Source organism: Balaenoptera ricei, chromosome 2 (assembly GCF_028023285.1).
Source record: "Balaenoptera ricei isolate mBalRic1 chromosome 2, mBalRic1.hap2, whole genome shotgun sequence".
NCBI classification, from domain to species: Eukaryota; Metazoa; Chordata; class Mammalia; order Artiodactyla; family Balaenopteridae; genus Balaenoptera; species Balaenoptera ricei.
Genome location: NC_082640.1, coordinates 1,633,468 through 1,653,557, shown reverse-complemented (window position 1 = coordinate 1,653,557; position 20,090 = coordinate 1,633,468). Strand labels below are relative to the sequence as shown.

Sequence of the window (20,090 nt, the reverse complement as noted above, 5' to 3'; positions counted from 1 at the left end):
TCTTAGCTTTTGCTTGTCTGTAAAGCTTTTGATTTCTCTGTTGAATCTGAATGATATCTTTGCCAGGTAGAGTAATCTTGGTTGTAGGTTCTTCCCTTTCATCACTTTAAATATATCCTGCCAGTCCCTTCTGGCTTGTAGAGTTTCTGCTGAGAAATCAGCTGTTAACCTTATGGGAGTTCCCTTGAATGTTATTTGTCATTTTTCCCTTGTTGCTTTTAATAATTTCTCTTTGTCTTTAATTTTTGTCAATTTGATTACTATGTGTCTTGGCGTGTTTCTCCTTGGGTTTATCCTGTATGGGACTCTCTGTGCCTCCTGGACTTGGGTGGCTATTTCCTTTCCCATGTTAGGGAAGTTTTGGACTATAATCTCTTCCAATATTTTCTTGGGTCCTTTCGCTCTCTCTTCTCCTTCTGGGACCCCTGTAATGCAAATGTTGGTGCCTTAAATGTTGTCCCAGAGTTCTCTTAGGCTGTCTTCATTTCCTTTCATTCTTTTTTCTTTATTCTGTTCTGCGGCAGTGAATTCCACCATTCTGTCTTCCAGGGCAGTTATCCGTTCTCCCACCTCAGTTATTCTGCTATTGATTCTTTCTAGTGTATTTTTCATTTCAGTTATTGTATTGTTCATCTCTGTTTGTTTGTTCTTTAGTTCTTCTAGGTGTTTGTTCTTTAATTCTTCTAGGTCTTTGTTAAACATTTCTTACATGATATATTTGGAACTTCTGAAACTATCCTCCTTATCTCTTCATTTTTCTTTCATTTTTTCCATTTCTTTGTGATTTTTTTGTGCTACACTCTTGGAAAGTTCCTTAACTGAATTTTACAGCTCTTTAAGTGCCTTTCTTCTGCTGTTTATTCAACATTCAGCAAATATTTATTGAGCACCTAGTGTGTGCTAGGTCCTGTCCTGGGCATGAGGATACAGCAGTGAGCAAATAAAGTGACTGCCTTCAAGAAACCTAATTTCTGTTGATGCGAGCTGAAAAATAAACAAATATGCATCAAGTAGTAGAAAGTTCTATGAAGGAAAATAATATGTGGAAAAGAGATAAAATATGATGAGGGGTGGAATAGAAAAGATGGTCAAGGAAGTTCTCTTGATTGAGGTGACCTCTGAGAAGATAACTGAAATTTCATAAAGTTCTTTTAAGAGGATTTCTCAGGACAGAGGGGCCTCTGCTAACTCTAAACTTTCTAGCCTGACAGGTCTCTTTTACTAAACTTGACTTTTGGTCATTGTGTAAAATGAGTTGCCTGTTCTAATCTTAAATTGTTCCACCTTTTCATCAGGGAGGCTGAAAAGGGCATGGCTGGACTGGTCTGACCAGGGCACTACAGAGAGGCCAGCAGTGGGGTGAGTCTATCAAGTTGGAAGTTAAGGTAGGATTCTCTCCTGACACAAGAGAAGATTCTGCCATCAGAGGAAAGAACAAAAGCAATGCCAGAGTGCCAAGGTCCAGGATGGTGAGCAGAGAGTAGAATGAGGAGAAGTAGAGAGCAGACACTTTAATGCTAGCAACGTCAAGGGGCACTGGTGAAGAAGACAAGCCCAAACACAGTGATATTAAGTTAGGAATCCTGTTCAAACACTTATAATAGCCCTTAGCCCTTGTAGTTTTCTTCTGTGGGCTGGTTGAGATGTGGTTAGTCGGGGGTGAGGGAAATGTTGGTTAGAAGCCTGGTTTAATGGCCCACGTGCACATTTACTGTATAGTAGAAGCTATTTGATGTATAGCTCAATGTAAAGAGAATATTTAAAAGTCAATGCTGCTCTAAATGGCTGTTATAAGAGGAGATAAATTCCCCTTGAGAAGGCTCTGGTACAGGAGAGTCAAGCATCCAAAGGGTAGTTGGACCAAGGACTTTTAGTGCTACATAAAAAGCCAAGATTCCATGAGACTCCAGTTGAAACACAAAGTATAGCACATATGAAAAGGAGAATGTATTATTCAGAATAGGCTTGGCTATCCCATGGTATCAATAAATCCAGAAATCTCAGTGGCTTAACACACAAAAAAAGGTTTGATTCTCATTCACATGAAGTCTGATAGGGAAGATGATTCTGCAGGGCATCTCTCCTCCATCTGGTAACTCAGGGATTCAGGCTGTCTTCATCTTTTAATGAGGTGAACTCAACATATGGCTTCTACAGTTCCTGCATCAGGGGAAGAGCAGGCTGAATGTTCAGATGTAAGATTTGTAAGATCAGCTCTGGGAATGGGTTACAACTCTCCTGCCTACACCCCACTGATGAGAACCAGACCGTTCAATCTAACTGGAAAGGAGGATAGGAAATGTAGTCACCCTACATGCTCAGGAAGAGAAAGAGTAAATGGAATTTAGTGAACGAGTATCACTGTCTTTTCCACAGAGATTGAATTTCATTGTAAAATAGAGAAAGCCTATAAGAACAAGTTTTTCAATTACTCCATGCAATAAAAAATTAATAATGGTTCTCTGTGTCCCAGGTGAAAGTTTTGTTACACCAGCTTCTCGGAAAAGTAAAGGCTTGACCACCTGGAATGTTTCACTCCATTAACACCTGGACTACACATACCTTGGGAGCAATGAAAGCAGAGAAATCTCTCTTTTAAATGCATTTTTTTTTTTTGCCAGTTCATTTGGAAAACACTTTGGGTCCCTTTGGAGACAGCAAAGATAAAAATCTACTCATGACATTCTTCCTCCTAGGCACATTCTAGGCCTTTCCAGGGTCAGGGAAAGGCGTGGCCTGTCTATGGTCATCAGCCAGGTCACTGGGTCAGAAACAGGACGGGAATCAGTATATGGCTGCTTGAGCTTTTCCTCTGCACACATGTGGTCAAGAGATCTTCCCACTAGACAATGGGCCCCTTGCAGGTATGCTTGGGATTGGGGCAAGGGGTGGCTAAAGAGGGTCAAGCAATTTGGCTAAATCTCCTAACCCAGAATTCTTCTCTAAGCCAAATCAACAAAACAGATGTGGTTTTCCCATTAGCCTTTATTTGTTGTAATTACCCACTAATGTGCCTTTGAGGGATTTAGAAGCACATTAGCCCTGAGTCTTGCAACAAACCCAACAAGTCCCAGGTTGCTGTGCTCCCAGGACACTAAGACTCAAATTTCCAACCTGCATGTGTTTTAAAGATGGGCTGATTAGACTTCGACTGAGGAGAGCCTTCTGGTAGATTTATACCCTAGGAATTTAAATAGATATCCTTCATTTCCAGAATCCAATCTGTTTTCCTCCTGAGACCTTCAGCAAGTGGTTTATATTGTGGAAAGAAAGATATAAATTCCAGAGATCCTCTCCCTAGGGCTTATTAGCTAAGGAACTTTCAGAAATCACCACGCTTCTTGAAACCTCTGTTTCCTCATCTGTACAATGGACTGGTGAGTAAGTAACTGAGCCCGAGGGTTGTTTTGAGGACTGAGTGAGAGAACAATTTAGAGTACCTGGCACTTCCTAGGTGCTTGGAAAACATTAATTTCCCCTCACTCACCCCTTCTCCTTTCTCTTACAAATGCTCTTTTATTTATTTATATTTTTTATTTTTTTAAATTTTATTGGAGTATAGTTGATTAACAATGTTGTGTTAGTTTCAGGTGTACAGCAAAGTGATTCAGATATATATATATATTCTTTTTATATATGAAAAAAGAATATATTCTTTTTCAGATTCTTCTCCCGTATAGGCCAGTACAGAGTATTCAGTATAGTTTTCTGTGCTATAGAGTAGGTCCTTCTTGGTTATCTGTCTTATATATAGTAGTGTGCATATGTTCATCCCAAGACAAATGCTCTTTTAATTATTGACTGTGTCCAACTAGATTTCTGATTCTCACTTTCTTCCACAATCCAGGGGATGAACTCTGTGGAATATCAAACATCTGAACGAGAAGTGAAAATTTCATCAACCATAGCTCCAGCTCTCAGAGGTGAATTTGGGCTAAACTATTTGATTCCTATTAACACATGCTCATGTGTAGAAAATTTTTATTTCTCTCTTAATTTGGGGATGTCTACCTCACACACAAATTTAATAGGTTGACATATTCTATTATTCAGCTCCTATGCCTGAAACAATGTACCAGAGATTCCCCAAAAGTAGATAACTTTGGGATAAATAAGTTAAGAAAATTATCATGATGAGGTCCCTGCAGGTTCCTGGATATATATGACAAGAGGAGCTAATGATGCAGGAAATGGAGGCTACTACAGCCTCCTAGGGACTCAAGCAGCTGTGACTAATAGACTCCTGTACAGCGGACACCAAATAAATATCATTATTAGGAAATCTTCAATTTACTAGAATATTTAGGACTGGAATTTTCTGATTAATTTCATTTCTGTTTATTTGCGAGTCAACTAGAAAAAAATCTTTGCTTTTGTTTTACCTTTGTTGTTAAAAGTCTTCCTAAAAGGTAAACAGAAATGATTTCTAAACAGTGTTATAACCTGACTCTCCTGGGAATACTTTTTCTCAGATGAGAAAGGCAGCACAGTGCAGTAGCCGGACCTAGAATCTACCCCTAGAATTTTCACCAATCTACTCATGTGCCTTTAGATACATCATTTTGGCTCTCTGGTCTTCAGTTTCCACTAAGATATATTCAATTGTTTACAATGTGATAGTCAGGCATAAGAATTCAGCAAAAATAGAACAAAAAAATGTGAATGTCTTTAAATGATAGCTATTGAGGGTCTATATGTCATATCAGCAATTGTGATTTGTATTGTTATTATTATGACCTGTGAAAGTTGCCCGTGTCACTTAGGATATAAAAGACAGAGCAAAGATTAACCACAGGGCTGCTTGTTGCAGTATAATTCATAAATGTAAAAAATTGAAATCAACCCAAATGTTCCAGGTATTTGAAATATACAAGCCTGAGGTCTTTCTATGTATCTTCCTTCCCTCCACTGCTTTATGGGAAAGTTGACCACAGGTAGTTCTTTTTTATGTAAAGTGTCATGAACCCTGCTACTCTGGTCACAATATATTGGACTTGGGGCTGAGCCATGCGAGATCAAGGTGAACTAGTATTACAGTCTAGCATTCTGGAGGCTAGCATTCTGTCATGTGGCTTGACTCCAGACTGCCCAATTCACATGCTGCATATTAAATCATGTAACAACGGAGCCAAACAGACTCTCTTAGGAACTATAAGAGAGTGGAAAGTAGCAGGGAACAAAGGATTTCTGCAGCAAGGGGAGAAAATGACCCAATTGCTAGAGATGGAGGTCCCTTGAGTTGGTCTTAGATCCTGAAGATGAGCCATTGTTCCAATTTTTCTTGAAGCTTGGTCCCCAGAGTATATGAACAACTACAAAGGCAGCTTTCTTGATTCTTCCATATCCTAATCTTAGCTTTCATCACTTAAGTAACATAGCTGTGTGTCTTCGTTGCCAACTAAAAATGCTTAGTATAAATAAAAGATTATATATTGACCTACAAACATGTTTAACATATACAAGCGTAAAAGTAAATACAAAACTTGATAACTTTTCAAAAACTGCATATGCACAGAAGGGGATCAGAAAGGGCATATGTTAAAGTGTTAACAATGTTTATGTCTCTGAGAATATTGGCCTTTACTTTTATTTTGTCCCTTTTGCTTGTCTTTACTTTCTGATTATTTTTCAAACAAATGAAATAGCTTGTTCTTATTAAAAGGAAGAGAGTATTTTTCCCCCCTTCATTTAAAAAACAATAAGTTCTCTCTAGTTGAGGGACAAGCTGTCATAGATTCACTTTTCCCTGCTCCTCCCCTGTAACCATAACTAAATATCCTGGAAATAATTCATTAGACAATCATAAAAAACTCCAAGAGGTAGAATAGAAAGATGCACTGGCTGGAGACCTCAAGTCTTGAGGAACAACATCCGAGTGCATCTCTCCTGGTGGCTTTCCATGGCTTGTCTATCACAGACTGGGCAGCAAAGAGGATTGTAACCTGGAATCACCCGCAGGCATAGACAAATAAAAAAGCTTGCTCTGTCTGGCCACAGAAGCAAAAGAGCAGCAGCCCAGCAGAGATCTAGTGGAGAGATCCACCCCAATCCATACCCAAGGCAACGGCAATCTGCATGAGCTGCAGCAGCAATCACAACCCAGTGCTTCCAGAACCACCTATCCATTTACCCTGGGCAGCCCTACAGGAATTAGTAAGAGTGAAGCAGAGCCAGAAGGATGAAGTCAACCAGAATAACATGCAGGGGCTCCAAAAACTAAATTTTCATTGAAACTATAGCTCATAAAAATAGGTCAGGACCTGAATCTAGATAGGGCGACTGCTTCTTTGAAACTGAATGAGATCAAAAGTCTCCAAACATAATATTCAAGAAGCCCAGGATACAAACATCACTGGTCATATGAAGAATCATGAAAAACACAACCTGAGTGAGAAAAGACAGTCAACTGACACCAATATGGAGATGAACCAGATGATGGCATTACCTGACAGGGATTTAAAAGTAACCATTTAAAAAATGACGCTACAAACAACTCTAAGTTTTCTTGAAACTTTTGAAAAATAGAAAAGCTTAGCAAAGAAATGTAAGTTTTTTAAAAGAACCAAATGGAAATTATAGAACTGAATAATACAACAGCTGAAACAAAAAACTCATCAGATGGACTCAATGGTAAGTGGCGATAACAAGATAGAATCAGTGAAGGTGAAGACAGATCAATAGAGTTTACTCAAAAAGGAGACAAACTACAAAAAAAAAAAAAGTTTAATTATTAGAGCCTTAGAACTTATGGGACAAAAATAAAAGTTTAAAAATTTGCATCATGGAAGTGCCAGAACAAGAGGAAAGAGTGTGGGACTGAAAACGTATATGAAGAAATGATGGTTGAAAACTTCCCAAATATGGTGAAAGACTTAAACCAATAGACCCAAGAAGTTGAGCAAACCTAAATAGCATAACCTCAAAGAAATTGCCACCAGAACACAATTAAACTTCTGGAAACAAAAGACAAAGAAAAAATCTTAATAACATTCAGAGCTAAGTCATGACTTATCTCTAGAGGAACACCAGTGTGAACCAAAGTAGTCTTGCCATCTGAAACCATGAAGGCCAAAAAGAAATGGCACAATAGTTTTCAAGTGTTAAAGTATAAGAACTGTCAATTGTGATTCCTTCACCTGGCAAAACCATATTTTAGGAATGAAGGGGAAATTAAGACACTCTCAGATGAAGGGAAACCAGTAGAGCTTATCACTAGCAGACCTACACTTAAAGAATGGCAAAGAAGAGCACTCAAATTAGAAAGAAATGATGGGGACCTCCCTGGTGGCACAGTGGTTAAGAATCCTCCTGCCAATGCAGGGGACATGGGTTCGATTCCTGGTCTGGGAAGATCCCACATGCCACGGACCAACTAAGCCCGTGCTCCACAGCTACTGAGCCCACGTGCCACAACTACTGAACCTGCGTGCCTAGAGCCCGTGCTCCGCAACAAGAGAAGCCGCTGCAATGAGAAGGCTGCACGCTGCAACAAAGACTAGCCCCCGCTCGACACAACTAGAGAAAGCCCGCGCGCAGCAACAAAGACCCAATGCAGCCAAAAATTAAAAAAAAAAAAAAAGAAATGATAAGAGAAGAAGGCTGGGACCTTCATAAGGCAAAAAGAAGAACATCCAAGTGGATAAAATTTAGGAGTAAACATAATAGACCATTTTTCACCTCATGATACTCTTAGATTACATTTTATGTTAAAGCAAATATTGTGACACATCTCCATCTTATGTGGTGTTTAATGTATGCAGAGCAAATGCTGAAGATAATTATGTTTTAAAATATACGTTAGAAAGTGGGGAGAGTTAAGGGGCCTAAATGGAAGTACGGTTTCAACACTTCACTCTAAGTGGCAAATCGTCAATACCAGTAGGCTGTGATAAGTTATATGAATATAGTGTGATATTAGTAAGAAAATTATACAAATGGGATATTCAAAACATTATAAATAAATCAAAGTAAAATTCTAAAAAATGTTCAAGTAGTCCAAATTAAGACAAGAAAAAGGAAAAAAAAAAGAAATAAGAAACAGAGAGAAGAGACAGAAAATAAAAAGTAAAATGGCAGACTTAAGTCCTAATATCAATAATCACTTTAAATGTAAATCATCAAAATACACCAATTAAAAAATAGTGATTGGCAGAGAGTATTTAAAAAAGAAGACAAACAACAACATACTATATATAGGAAATGTACACAGCATGTGTATGTTGAAAGTAAAGGGATGGAAATATATATATATATATACATATATATATATATATATATATATATCATATAAGCATTAATCAAAAATTAGAAGTAGCTATATTAACATCAAATAAAGTAGGCTTCAGAGCAAAGAAAATTACTAGGGACAAAGAAGGATATTACATAATGATAAAAGAATCAATCCACCAAGATTAGACAGCAATCCTAAATTCTCACCAAACAACAGAACTTCAAAATACATGAAAGAAACACTAATAGATCTGAAAGGAGAAATAGACAAATCCTCAATTTTAGTCAGAGACTTCAACAACCCACTCTCACCAGTTGATAGAACTGCTAGACAGAACACCAGTAAGGATACAGAACTCGATAATATCATCAACCAGCCAGGTCTAATTGACATTAACACAACATTCCACCCAACAATAGCAGAATACAAACTGTTTTTTAAAGTCCATGAAACATTCACCAAGATAGACTGTATTATGATTTATAAAACAAATTTTAAGAAGCAAAAGAATTGAAATCATAAAGAGTATATCACTTGACTATAGTGGAATTAAACTTTAATTAAATCAATTAATTGATTTAATTAAATCAATAACAGAAAGACAACAGGAAAATCTTCAAACACATGAAAATTACACAGCACATCTAAATAATCAATGGCTCAAAGAAAACTTCTCAAAGGAAAAATTTTAAAGTACATAGAATTGAATGAAAATAAAAATACAACATCAAAATTTTGGAGATGCATCTAAAACAGTGCTGAAAGGGAAATTTATAATCCTAAACGCTTACATTAGAAAAGACAAAAGGTCTCAAATCGAGATTATAAGTTCTTCTCTCAAAAAACTAGAAAAAAAAAAAAAAAAAAGCAAAATAAACCCAAAGCAAGCAGAAGAAAGGAAATGGTAAAAATCAGAGCAGAAATAAATGTAATTTAAAACAGGAAGACAACTGAGAAAATTAATGAAATAAAAAAGCTGGACCTTTGGTGAAAGTCTAATTTCTAGCAAGACAGACAAAGATAAAAGAAGAGAAGAAACAAATCACCAATATCAGTAATGAAACAGAGGAAACCACAACCATTAAAAGAATAATAAAGGAATACCATGAACAACTTTATGATCGTAAATTCTTCAATTTAGAAGAAATAGACCAATTCCTCTAAAACCACAAACTATCATAACTCAGCCCAGATGAAGTAGATAATTTGAATAGTCCTATAACAATAAAAGGAATTGAATTTGTAATTTCAAAGCTCCTGAAACATAGTTTCACTGGAGACTTTTACCAAGCAAAGAATTCACACCAATTTTACAGTATCTTTTCCAGAAAACTGAAGAGGAGGGAACACTTCCCAATTCATTTTATGAAGTCAGTATTACCCTGATATCAAAAGCAGACAAATGCAGGAAGGATCAAAAAGGAAAACTACAGATCAATATATCTCACAAGTTTAAACACAAAATCCTCCACAAAATTTTAGCAAATGAAATCTGCAATGTCTAAAAAGAACAGTATATTACAACCAAGTGGGATTACTTTCAGGTATACAAGGTTGGTTCAATATTTGAAAAGTAATCAATGTAATTCAACATATTAACAAATTAAAGAAGAAAAAAATCACAGGATCATATCAATTGATACAAAAAGAGCATTTGACAAAATTCAACACCTGGTTATGATTTTTTAAAAACTCTCAACAAACTAGGAATACAGGGAAACTTTGTCAACTTCATCATGAGTATCTACAAAAATCATGGTTAATGGTGAAAGACAATGCTTTTCCTCTAAGATCAAGAACAAGGCAAAGATATCTGTTCTCACCACTCTTATTCAATATAGTAATGGAAGATCCAGCCATTGCAATAAGGCAAGGAAAAGAAAAATTGTACTAGAAAAATTAAGTGTCTCTATTTGCAGATGAGATGACTGTCTAAATGGAAAACCCCAAAAATCTACCAAAAACTTCTAGAACACACAAATGAGTCCATTAAGGTCACAGGATACAAGATCAACACACAAAAGTCAATTTTATTTCTATATACCAACAACAAACAAGTTCAGACTGAAATACAAAGTGCAATATCATTTGCAATTACTCCAAAGAAAATACTTCAGTGTAAATCTAACAAAACATGTAAAGAATCTATATGCTAAAAATTACAAAATGTTCATTTTTTAAAATCATATAAGGCCTGAATAATTGGAGAGATATAGAGTGTTAACAGATTGGAAGACTCAACATTATAAAGTTTTTAATTCTTCCCAAATTGATCTGTAAGTATAATGCAGTTCCTGTCAAAATCTTAGAGAAGAAATGTTTTATAAACAGACAAGATTATTCTTAAACTTATATGGAAAGGGAAGGGTCCTAAAATAGCCAAAACAATTTTGAAAACAAGGAGGAGGAATCACTCTTCCTGATATTAGGGTTTACTGTACAGCTACAATAATCAAGACAGCACAGTACTGATGAACTGACAGTTACATAGATCAGAATACAGAATGCAGAAATAGACCCATACATATATGTCCATTTAATTTTTGACAAAGGAGCAAAACCAAATAAAAGAAACACAATCTTTCTTTTAAAAAATAGTACTGGAAAATCGGCATCCACAGAGGAAGACACTCTCAACCTAAACCTTATTCCTTGTACAAAAAAAAAAAATTCAAAATGTATCATGGACTTAAATATAAATCATAAAAATATAAAACTTTTAGGAAAAAAATAGGAGAAAACTTTAGGACCTAGAAATAGACAAAAATTTCTTAGACTTGACACTAAAAGTACAATCCATAAAAGGAAGAATTTATGTATTGAACCTCATCAAAATTTAAAAACTTTATTCTGTGAATGACCCTGTTAAGAAGATGAAAAGACAATTACAGATCTGGAAAACATATTTGAAAATCACATATACAACAGAGAACTCATGTCTAAAATATGTAAAGAATTCTCAAAACTCAACATTGAAAAAAATCTAATTAGTAAATGGGCAAAAGACATGCACAGATTTTTCACTGAAAAAAATATATAGATTGCCAGGCATATAAAAAGATGTTCAATATTATTAGCCATTAAGGAAACAAATTAAAATCACACTGATATATCACTATATGCTTATGAAAATTGGTAAAAAAAAAAAAAAATAGTTATAACACCAAATGCTGGCAAGGATGTGGAAAAACTGGATTACCCATACATTGCTGTATAAATGTAAATGGCACAAGCTCTCTGGAAAACAGTTTGCAGTTTCCTTTAAAACTAAAAATGGAATTACCATACAACCCAGCAGTTGCACACTTGGGCATTTTTCCCAGAGAAATAAAAACTTAATTACATGTAGAAATGTGTATAAGATTTATAGGAGCTTTATTCATAACAGCCAAAAAAGTGGAAATAACCTAAATTTCCTTCAATGGATGAATGGCTGAACAAACTGAACAATCTCAAAAGGGTACATACTGCATGATTCCGTTCATATGTTAGTGAAATCATATAATTGTAGAGATGGAGAACGGATTAGCGCTTGTCCAGGGGTGGAGAGGGATTAGGTGTGACCATGAAAAGGTACCATGATGGGGCCTTGTGGCAATGTGACACTTATGTATCCTGTTTGTGGTGGTAGTTGCACAAAGCTACACATGTGACATAATTGCATACAGCTACACACACACACACACACACACAGACACGAGTGCATGTATAATTGGTGACATTTGCATAAACTCTGGACTGTACTGATGTCAATTTCCTGGTTTTGCTATTATACTCTTAGTCATGCAAGATGTTAACCTTCAGGGAGATTGGGTGAAGGGGTACAAAACCTACCTGTATATTGCTTTGGAATTTCCTGTGAATCTATAATTATTGCAAAATAAAAAGTTAAAAATAATAGTAAGTGCTGTTTAAAATATATGCTTAGGTAAAACACATCTTCTTTTACACTTACGTTCATTATTTTTTCCAAAACTTTCCAGAAGAAAACAAACAAACAAACAAAAAGACTGTATCTAGGATACAAATGAGAAATAATAGTACAATAAAAAGGAAGACATCTTGAAATTATTTGGTTACCAATAATTGCTTCCTACACCTAACTATCACTCAAGTCCAAAACAATTTATCTGGGCCATGAGCAAGAAAAAACGACGTCAAAATGAAAGCAGTTGTCAAGATATTTCATTGGTTCCCCTCTCCCTGGTGGATGTGAAAGACAAAACAAAGTGACTTCTGTGGAGGAAGGTACCTCCTGAGTTTAAAGACATGGGCCCAGTGCCTTCGGAGATGTCACCTGGGCCTTGGGAGCAAACAGGAGAAAAGGAAGAGAGACCTCACCTCAGCCATCTGACGTGAACTGCTTAAGAAGACAGCACCCAGCTCTTAGTGCCTGCCTCGTGTAAAACACCAGACCAAATTCAGCTAGGGAAAAAAGAAGAGGTGAGAGGAGGAAACTGAGAAGAAAATCCTCGGGAGTCAGCACTCAGAGAGTATGAGAAATTCACAAATGGGGACAGTACAGAGAAAGAAAGACCAGGATGAAAACCGTGTCCGTCAGCCAGGTATGCACAAGTCACGACTACTGGTATGCTCTTACCCTGTGAGCTGTTTTCCTTCTCATCAGAGACAGAAATAAACATAAACTACTCTGGAAACCTGGATTATATTACCATTTAATTGTCTGCACAGAATTAAATGGTTTGAGGAATTAGGAGATCCCAGAACCTTGCTCCTTTGTACTCACTGTCTCAAATAAATTGTCCTGTTTGCCAATTTGCTTTTCCACAAAGAGAGGCTCCGTCCTGTCTCTGAAAGTTTTTTTCAAAAGCTTATTTCTGCATTTTAAAATTCATTTTCAAGACTCTATTTAGCTGCGATGAGAGTAAAACCATTTAATGACTGAAGCTGGGAATCTAAGTAGATGAAATTATTTATGTAGATCATTAGAAATACATGAGCAGCCTCTGGTTTCCTGTCTAGGGAAAGCTTATCATTAAATATGCTTTCTAGCCGTTACTGAAACGGATGCAACACCCAGTTCAAATCGTCTACAGACCCGAATTTATATTTCCAAAAGCAACAGCTCTTTTCCACAAACAATGGAAATACTTGTTATGGGTTGAAATTAGAATTCTTCATTTGGAATTTGTGAATATGCGGCTAATTCTGGGAAATGTCCAGAAAAAAAAAAAAAAAAATCCTTCCAAAGCGTCGGCAAACAGTTGCATAACCCCTGTTTTACCTGGGTGTTGACCCAGCCGTTCATTGCGTGTTTGCTGTGGGGAGATCTGCAAAGCTGGTCACCAAGGCAACCGTAATCCCCGAACAGAGCCAGCGCCACTGGTGGTCAGTTACAACACACTCTGTCCTGTAGCCGTCCTGTAACCGACTGAATGGAGAGACAGAAAACAAGCACCTTCAGTAAACATGACCTAATGAGGGTGGTGGCCTCCGACTAACCAGGACGAATGGCCTGGAAGGCGCCGGAAGATCCTTCCAGGAGCCAAGACTCTCACGTGGGCCCAGGCGTGAGATGCTCTTTTCATAAAGAGCCACTTAGTTGTTGGGTTTAATGACATAAAATTATGCTAACTCATCTCTGGGGCCAAGGAATTATCTTTCAATTTACTGAACTTCTTTAATAACTCCGGACGTCCATGAATTTGGGACTCTGAAAAGGGGCCAGAGTACAGTACAGATTTGTTTTTTACCGAAGTCCGTGAGGCCAGGGGACGGGAAGGAGGGCGGAGGGAAGGGGCTGAGTGGGGGACAGTGGGCAGCCGGGCTGGACCTCGGCCTCCAGGGCGGGCGTGCAGAGCTGGGCCGTGATCCTGGGAGGGTTCCCCGCAGGGCCAGCGCCACCCTCCGTCAAGACAGCTCCCGCTCTACGCCGTGCAAACAGCGCCTGCAGCAGCGCGAGGGGAGGCCTGGCACCCCGTGGAAAAGTGCTCCTGGAGGCCCAGAGCTAAGGTGAATATGTACCAAGTGTGCTGCATTTTGCTGAGACGCTGTTACATTAGAACCTCACTGCTAATGTAACGAGCGTGAGAATCCAGATGGATAACGAGAGTCATGTGCCTAACGCCTGAGACGCTTAGATTTCCATAACCCCTGAATACCCGAATTCTTTCCAATGCCTTTTGCCAAATAGTCCTCTCCAGAGACAAAGGAAAAGCATGAATTTTATAATGAGAGGGACTAACAGGAAGAACTTATTTCAATGTGAAAGAAGTTCCTTTCATGGTACCCCGTACAGGTCTACTTAACTAACCCACCTGGGCCGTGCACCCAGTTGCTGAGTGTACGATTGTTCACATCAGTCGGTCTTACCTGGCTGTGCCTCGGAAGCATCTGGAGAACTTCTTGGACATACAGATGCCAGGCCAAATTGCAGACACGCTCTGGCGTGGTCCCCAGATACTGGTATTTTTATGGTTTCTCTGCTCATTCTGATGCACAAACTCTATTTAAGAGCCACTAGTTTGTTTGAGAAATCTGAATAACTCATGCCTTTTCCAGTTCACTAGACAAACATGGAGATCTGCATTCTTTCCCCATTACCTTTATTACCCTGATCTGGAATAGGACTTCCCTGTCCTGGGGGAAGAGGACATCCACAGGGCTTCTCATCAAACTTGCGTTTATTTGCTGGCTTGCTTGTTTTTTATGAAGGGCATAAGGCTTTGTACTGATTATTTTGTTAATAAACCCAGTAAGTGCTACTTTTTCAGGAAGAATTAATTAGGGCCCAATACAGATCTGTCTATGTTAGCGTTGACTTCAGCCAATAGGGGTGAGAGGGAAGTATACTTATTTGAGGTTCTGGATTAAGAAGGGATAATAGTAGCATTTATCAAGTATTTACACGTGCCAGGTACTGTGCCAGTGTTTTTTGTATATTAACCTCATTTAATCCTTTCAATAACTAAGTTCTCATGACAATCTATGGTAAATTCTAATATCATGCCCATTCCACAGATGCAGAAACGGAGGCATGAGGAAGCCCAGCACTTTGTTTAAGGTCACACGGCTAGTAAATGGTGGAGCTGGGATTGGAACCCAGGGGGAAAGTTCTAGAAGCATCTCTCAGCCACTACACTATACTGGGCCTGATAATGCCATGTTTGCCCTGAACACTCAGCCTTTTATGACCCCACTAAGAATGTCCTCATTCAACGACCTTGTCATCCAGGTGTCACAGGTGTCTCATGAACTTGGCACACAAGATTGCTGTAGAAGAATCCACCCAAGTCTGAATTGATTCTTCCCCAGAAAAACAGAGAGGGAAAATCATTCTTCTTCCACTTAACTGGAATCTTGGAGGACAATCTCAATGCATATTTTTAGGCATAAAAATGAGTGAGTGGATGGAGGTTGGAGAAAGGGGGAAGGTTGGGTTGTCCTGATTCCTTATTCTACATCTAATTTTGTGTCTGGCGAAGCCAGAGAAAGCGCCAGCCTCTAGGTTCTGTGGCAGCCGGGGCAGAGCCGGGTTGTCTACACAACCTCCAAGCCGACTCAAAAGCTATTTCAGGAAATGATGGGCAGTTCCCACCCGTCCCCAACACGCACTGGCCACGTCTGCCGTCACACCCACAAGTCAAAACTCATTGCCAGCATCTCCGAGGGGCCATGCTAATTATTCTGCAGTCACTCTCTTATCCTTTTTATAGTATTACTTATAATAAGCATATCACTGGCTAACGCTTATAATATCTTTTTATTGTTGTGAGAGTTCTTTTAAGATAAACAGGATGCAGAAGCTTATAGCCTGCATGTCCACGACCACAGGAACGGCCACTGTTGACCGAGGGGGTGACTAACCACCGCAGTGTGCCCATCTCCACCCCTTCCCTGAAGCATGTGTGTGCCGGCCACGGCCAGCCCTCCCCCGCTACTAAACGTCACATCCCCGCTCTCAAAAGAACCCAAGACAGTGATGTCTGATTGCACTTTCTCTCTAATCCTGTCATGCCGAAACAAAGAATAAGGAAACCGGCCAACCTCTGATGCTACAGAAACTGTCATTGCCGTGGTCTTTGAGACAAGCTGTGTGGGTCCCTCTGGCCTCACACGGAGCGGCTCCACTCATAGACGAGCGACCCGTGTCCTTTCCACCCACAGTCCCGTGTCGTGCGGCGGTCTCCCTCGGGGGTGCCGCGTCTCCGTCGTGCTTTCCTGGAGCACTGCTGCTGTTGTGAATTGCAGACCAGGAGAAGCTGGAAGGTTGTCAAGCTCCCACTTCTTAGTGTGGGCGGCCCTGCTCAGCCCTAGCACCTTCGCTAGAGCCTGAGGCCCACCCTAATTAGCTGTGTAAATTTACACGTGCTTTTAATCCAAAATTAGAGTCACACCACCCGGCTCCTTGTCTGGGCTTGTTCGGCATGGCGCCCAGAGCAGTGTCTTCCCGTGTGGGCCCTTAATAAGCCTCATGGGATGGTCACCTTCCCTGTCAAGCCTTAGACCTTCCACTGCTGTCTTTCTTCAACAATGAAGACACTGACCGTGGAGCTTCCTGTTGTCCCCAAGTACAGAGCCGGCTGAAGGTCACCTTCCAGAGCTCTGCGTGCCCTCTGCCCCCTCGGCCCTCCCCTTCAGGGTCCTCAGGTAATTCCAGGCTCAGATTTGACTTCCTTGGAAAATGTTTTTCAAGTAAGAGAAAATTAAGCAGCGTGCAGAATCATCCTGAAAATCGTCCCCGTGCCCTCACCCCCAGCCCATTTTCATCCAGTGCAGGGGGGACCCATGATGCATTGGGAGCTACCAGCGCTTCACCCGTATTCATTGCAAAGGGCTTGATCCAATCACACGCCGAGGCAGAACTCCCGGGGAGATGAACGCTATCACAATCTTACCCTCGACATGAAACGCCAGTGATTGTTTATTAAACTGCTCTTCAAAGAGGAAATACTGGCAGGCAAATATCATTAAAATGGAAGCAAAGGAAATGCTGTAACCTTCAACATGGCGCTTTTCTCCATTAACCCCAGACCAAAACGACTGGGACGGCCAGTAGGAACCTCTGGCCCTCAGCCCTGTCAATTACCTTCATCTCAGTTCAGGGAGGGGTAACACAAACCATCCAATTTAAGTGCTTCCAAACATTGCCATCAGGAAAAAGACCTCCCCCCCCCCCCCCCCCACCAAAGCCCTTAACCAAACTCCACTGTCTCAACTGCAGTTAAGGACAAATTGCATTATACACGAGTCACATTAAAACATAAAAGACATACCCTCCAGTGAAAACCTTGCACAACTTGCCTGACTAAGCAGAATTAATCACAGGGAACAATTACCATCCCCAGTCTGAATATTTATGACATAACAGAAAGCCTATGTGAAATACTCAGTGGCTCATAATTTTAAAAAGAGATCACAAAGAGAGGGAAAGGCACGCTAAGTTTGTGATGGAAACCAAAAAAAGAAAGAAAAAAGAAAAGCGCAGCTTCTTTCTTAATCCCCCTCTCCATTTGGTGGCCGCCCCACACCTTGTCGTCCCCTCCCCTCCAGAACTCCCGCACCTTCCATCACCACCTACACGACTGGGCAGTTGGGCAACAGTGGGAAGATGGGACAAGCTCAAGGCACTGGTAGCCTCTCTTCCCAACATCTCCCTCATCCATCCATCCCAGGTGTTTTCACCTTCCTCCTGCCTCGCCACCCTCCAAATGGCCTCCAACGGAAATAACCCTGGGCTGTGAGTGCCGGTCCCGGCTTGACCACGGACCTGGGTACAATCCTAGGCACGACCCCCAGGGTGCTGCTCTGTACAGCTTTGGACTGGAGAACTCTAGGTTTCCTTCCGCTTCTACCAATCTAGGAACTCTGTGATTCAAGCAACTCATCGATAGATGGATTCATTTGCTCATTCATTTGTTCCGTCATTGAAAGCAGGTATTGAGTAGTGAGTACGTGCCAGGCACGGGTCCAGGTACTGGAGTTAAAGCAGTGAACAGGAGAGATGACCCTCGTGCCCTCATGCAGCTTACACTCCAGTGGACAATAGCCAAGTAAACAAGTAAAATAGATGGCACAATTTCGGGTCACCAATTCTGTGAGAAGAATAAAGGGGGCATGCCCAGGGGGTGAGGTTATGGCTAGGCCAGGTAGCACAGTCAGGGGCTTGAATGAAGTGAGGGAATGGTCGCAGCCGTTTCTAGGCTAATACTCCAAGGGAGTCCTGGAGAAGCTTCAAGTTACCTCTAATATTCCAGAAAGCTCAACAGAAACCACATTCTGCCTACAGAAGGTAACTAAAGTGACTCAGCTTTGGGCTAGATATAGAGCCATTTGATATGGTATTACTGGTTATGTCACTCTTCTAATCAATCAAATTCTTGGTCCTGATAAACTCAATCTGATTGAAATATGGAAAAAATGAATTATAAAAATTAACAAGTTATTGGCTGTGAGTGGTGAATAATTGAAATGAAATATTTGAAGCCACCATCCATAAGACGAGATCAATTCTGTCTCCAGAATGGATCTTGAAACTTTCCTATTGTCTAAAGAAGATAATAGGAACACCATTTTTTTTTTTGAACATAACTAATTCTCAACCTTGCAGTAATCAGTTCTTCTATCTCTTTTCTCGTGAGCAAAGATTATTTTTCTGTGATTTACTATGATTTCACCAGAGACTCTGCAGGGTATGCATCTGGTGAAATTGTAGTCTTGAAAGCTGTTGTTTTTAGGGCACTGGGACGAGGAGAAGCTGAAACTGTTATTTTAAATAACATTTAGGAGAAACATTGGGATTTGGTTACTCATTTTTTTTTGATGTTTCTCCCTCTCTTCAGGTATCCAAGGAGTCAGACAATAACTTTCATTAAGAAACAGTGTAGGGCTTCCCTGGTGGCGCAGTGGTTGAGACTCTGCCTGCTAATGCAGGGGACACGGGTTCGAGCCCTGGTCTGGGAAGATCCCACATGCCGCGGAGCAACTAGGCCCGTGAGCCACAACTACTGAGCCTGTGCGTCTGGAGCCTGTGCTCCGCAACAAGAGAGGCCACGATAGTGAGAGGCCTGTGCACCGTGATGAAGAGTGGCCCCCGCTCGCCGCAACTAGAGAAAGCCCTCGCACAGAAACGAAGACCCGACACAGCCAAAAATAAATAAATAAATAAATAATAATTAAAGGTGCTAATAATTAAAAAAAAAAAAAAAAAAGAAACAGTGTATACCTCTTCCAGGTGCCAGAAATACAAAATGAGCACCATGCCATGTCTGCCTTAGGTGCTTAGAGCTTAGTGGCCCTAAGAGTGTATTAAATAATACAGGTGTAATATATCCCTGAAAGAGAGGTTAGGTCTTACATTGTATTAGTCAGGATTCTGCTATAGTAACAAACAATTCCAAATTATTCGTGGCTTAAAGGTACCAAACTTTATTTCTCATTCATGGTACACGTCCATTGAGGGTTAGCAGGAGGCCTGCGGAGTCAGGGTCAGGGGCTGTTCTTCATAAACATTCGGGGGTCCAGGTGGATAAAGCGGCCACCATCTTGAATATCACTGGTAGCCACGCCAGAGAAAAAGGAAAACTCCAGATCATCAGATTCAATCAACATTCTGCAAACACGCTGTCGTAATGAGTCAGTCTCCAGTCTCCCTCATTCATCTCATCCTCAGGAAGTGGGAAGGTGACCAGCCTTCCCCCTTTTCCCATTACCTACTGGACAGTCCTCTGAGGGTCAGGGGCAGAGTTGGAAGGACCAAGGGGATTCGAACTTCGCAGAAGCCCCGGAAGAGAGCTGGCATTCGCACCAAAGCAGTTCACCAGCAGTTGTGGCATCGGTGATCGGCTCGCGGGGCCAGCAAGCTAGCCGGAATGCTTTTCTAATAAACACTGAGTCAGGT

The 20,090-nt window shown here is 40.1% G+C and overlaps 1 long non-coding RNA gene across 1 annotated transcript; it reads left to right on the top strand.

The window, feature by feature from the left end:
• The first annotated feature begins 2,785 nt into the window (after nt 1–2,785).
• On the top strand, nt 2,786–19,112 carry LOC132356474 (uncharacterized). Its single transcript, XR_009499882.1, has 3 exons — nt 2,786–2,864; nt 3,848–3,923; nt 19,033–19,112. It is a non-coding gene; the product is annotated as an uncharacterized LOC132356474 (long non-coding RNA).
• The last annotated feature ends 978 nt before the right edge of the window (nt 19,113–20,090 follow it).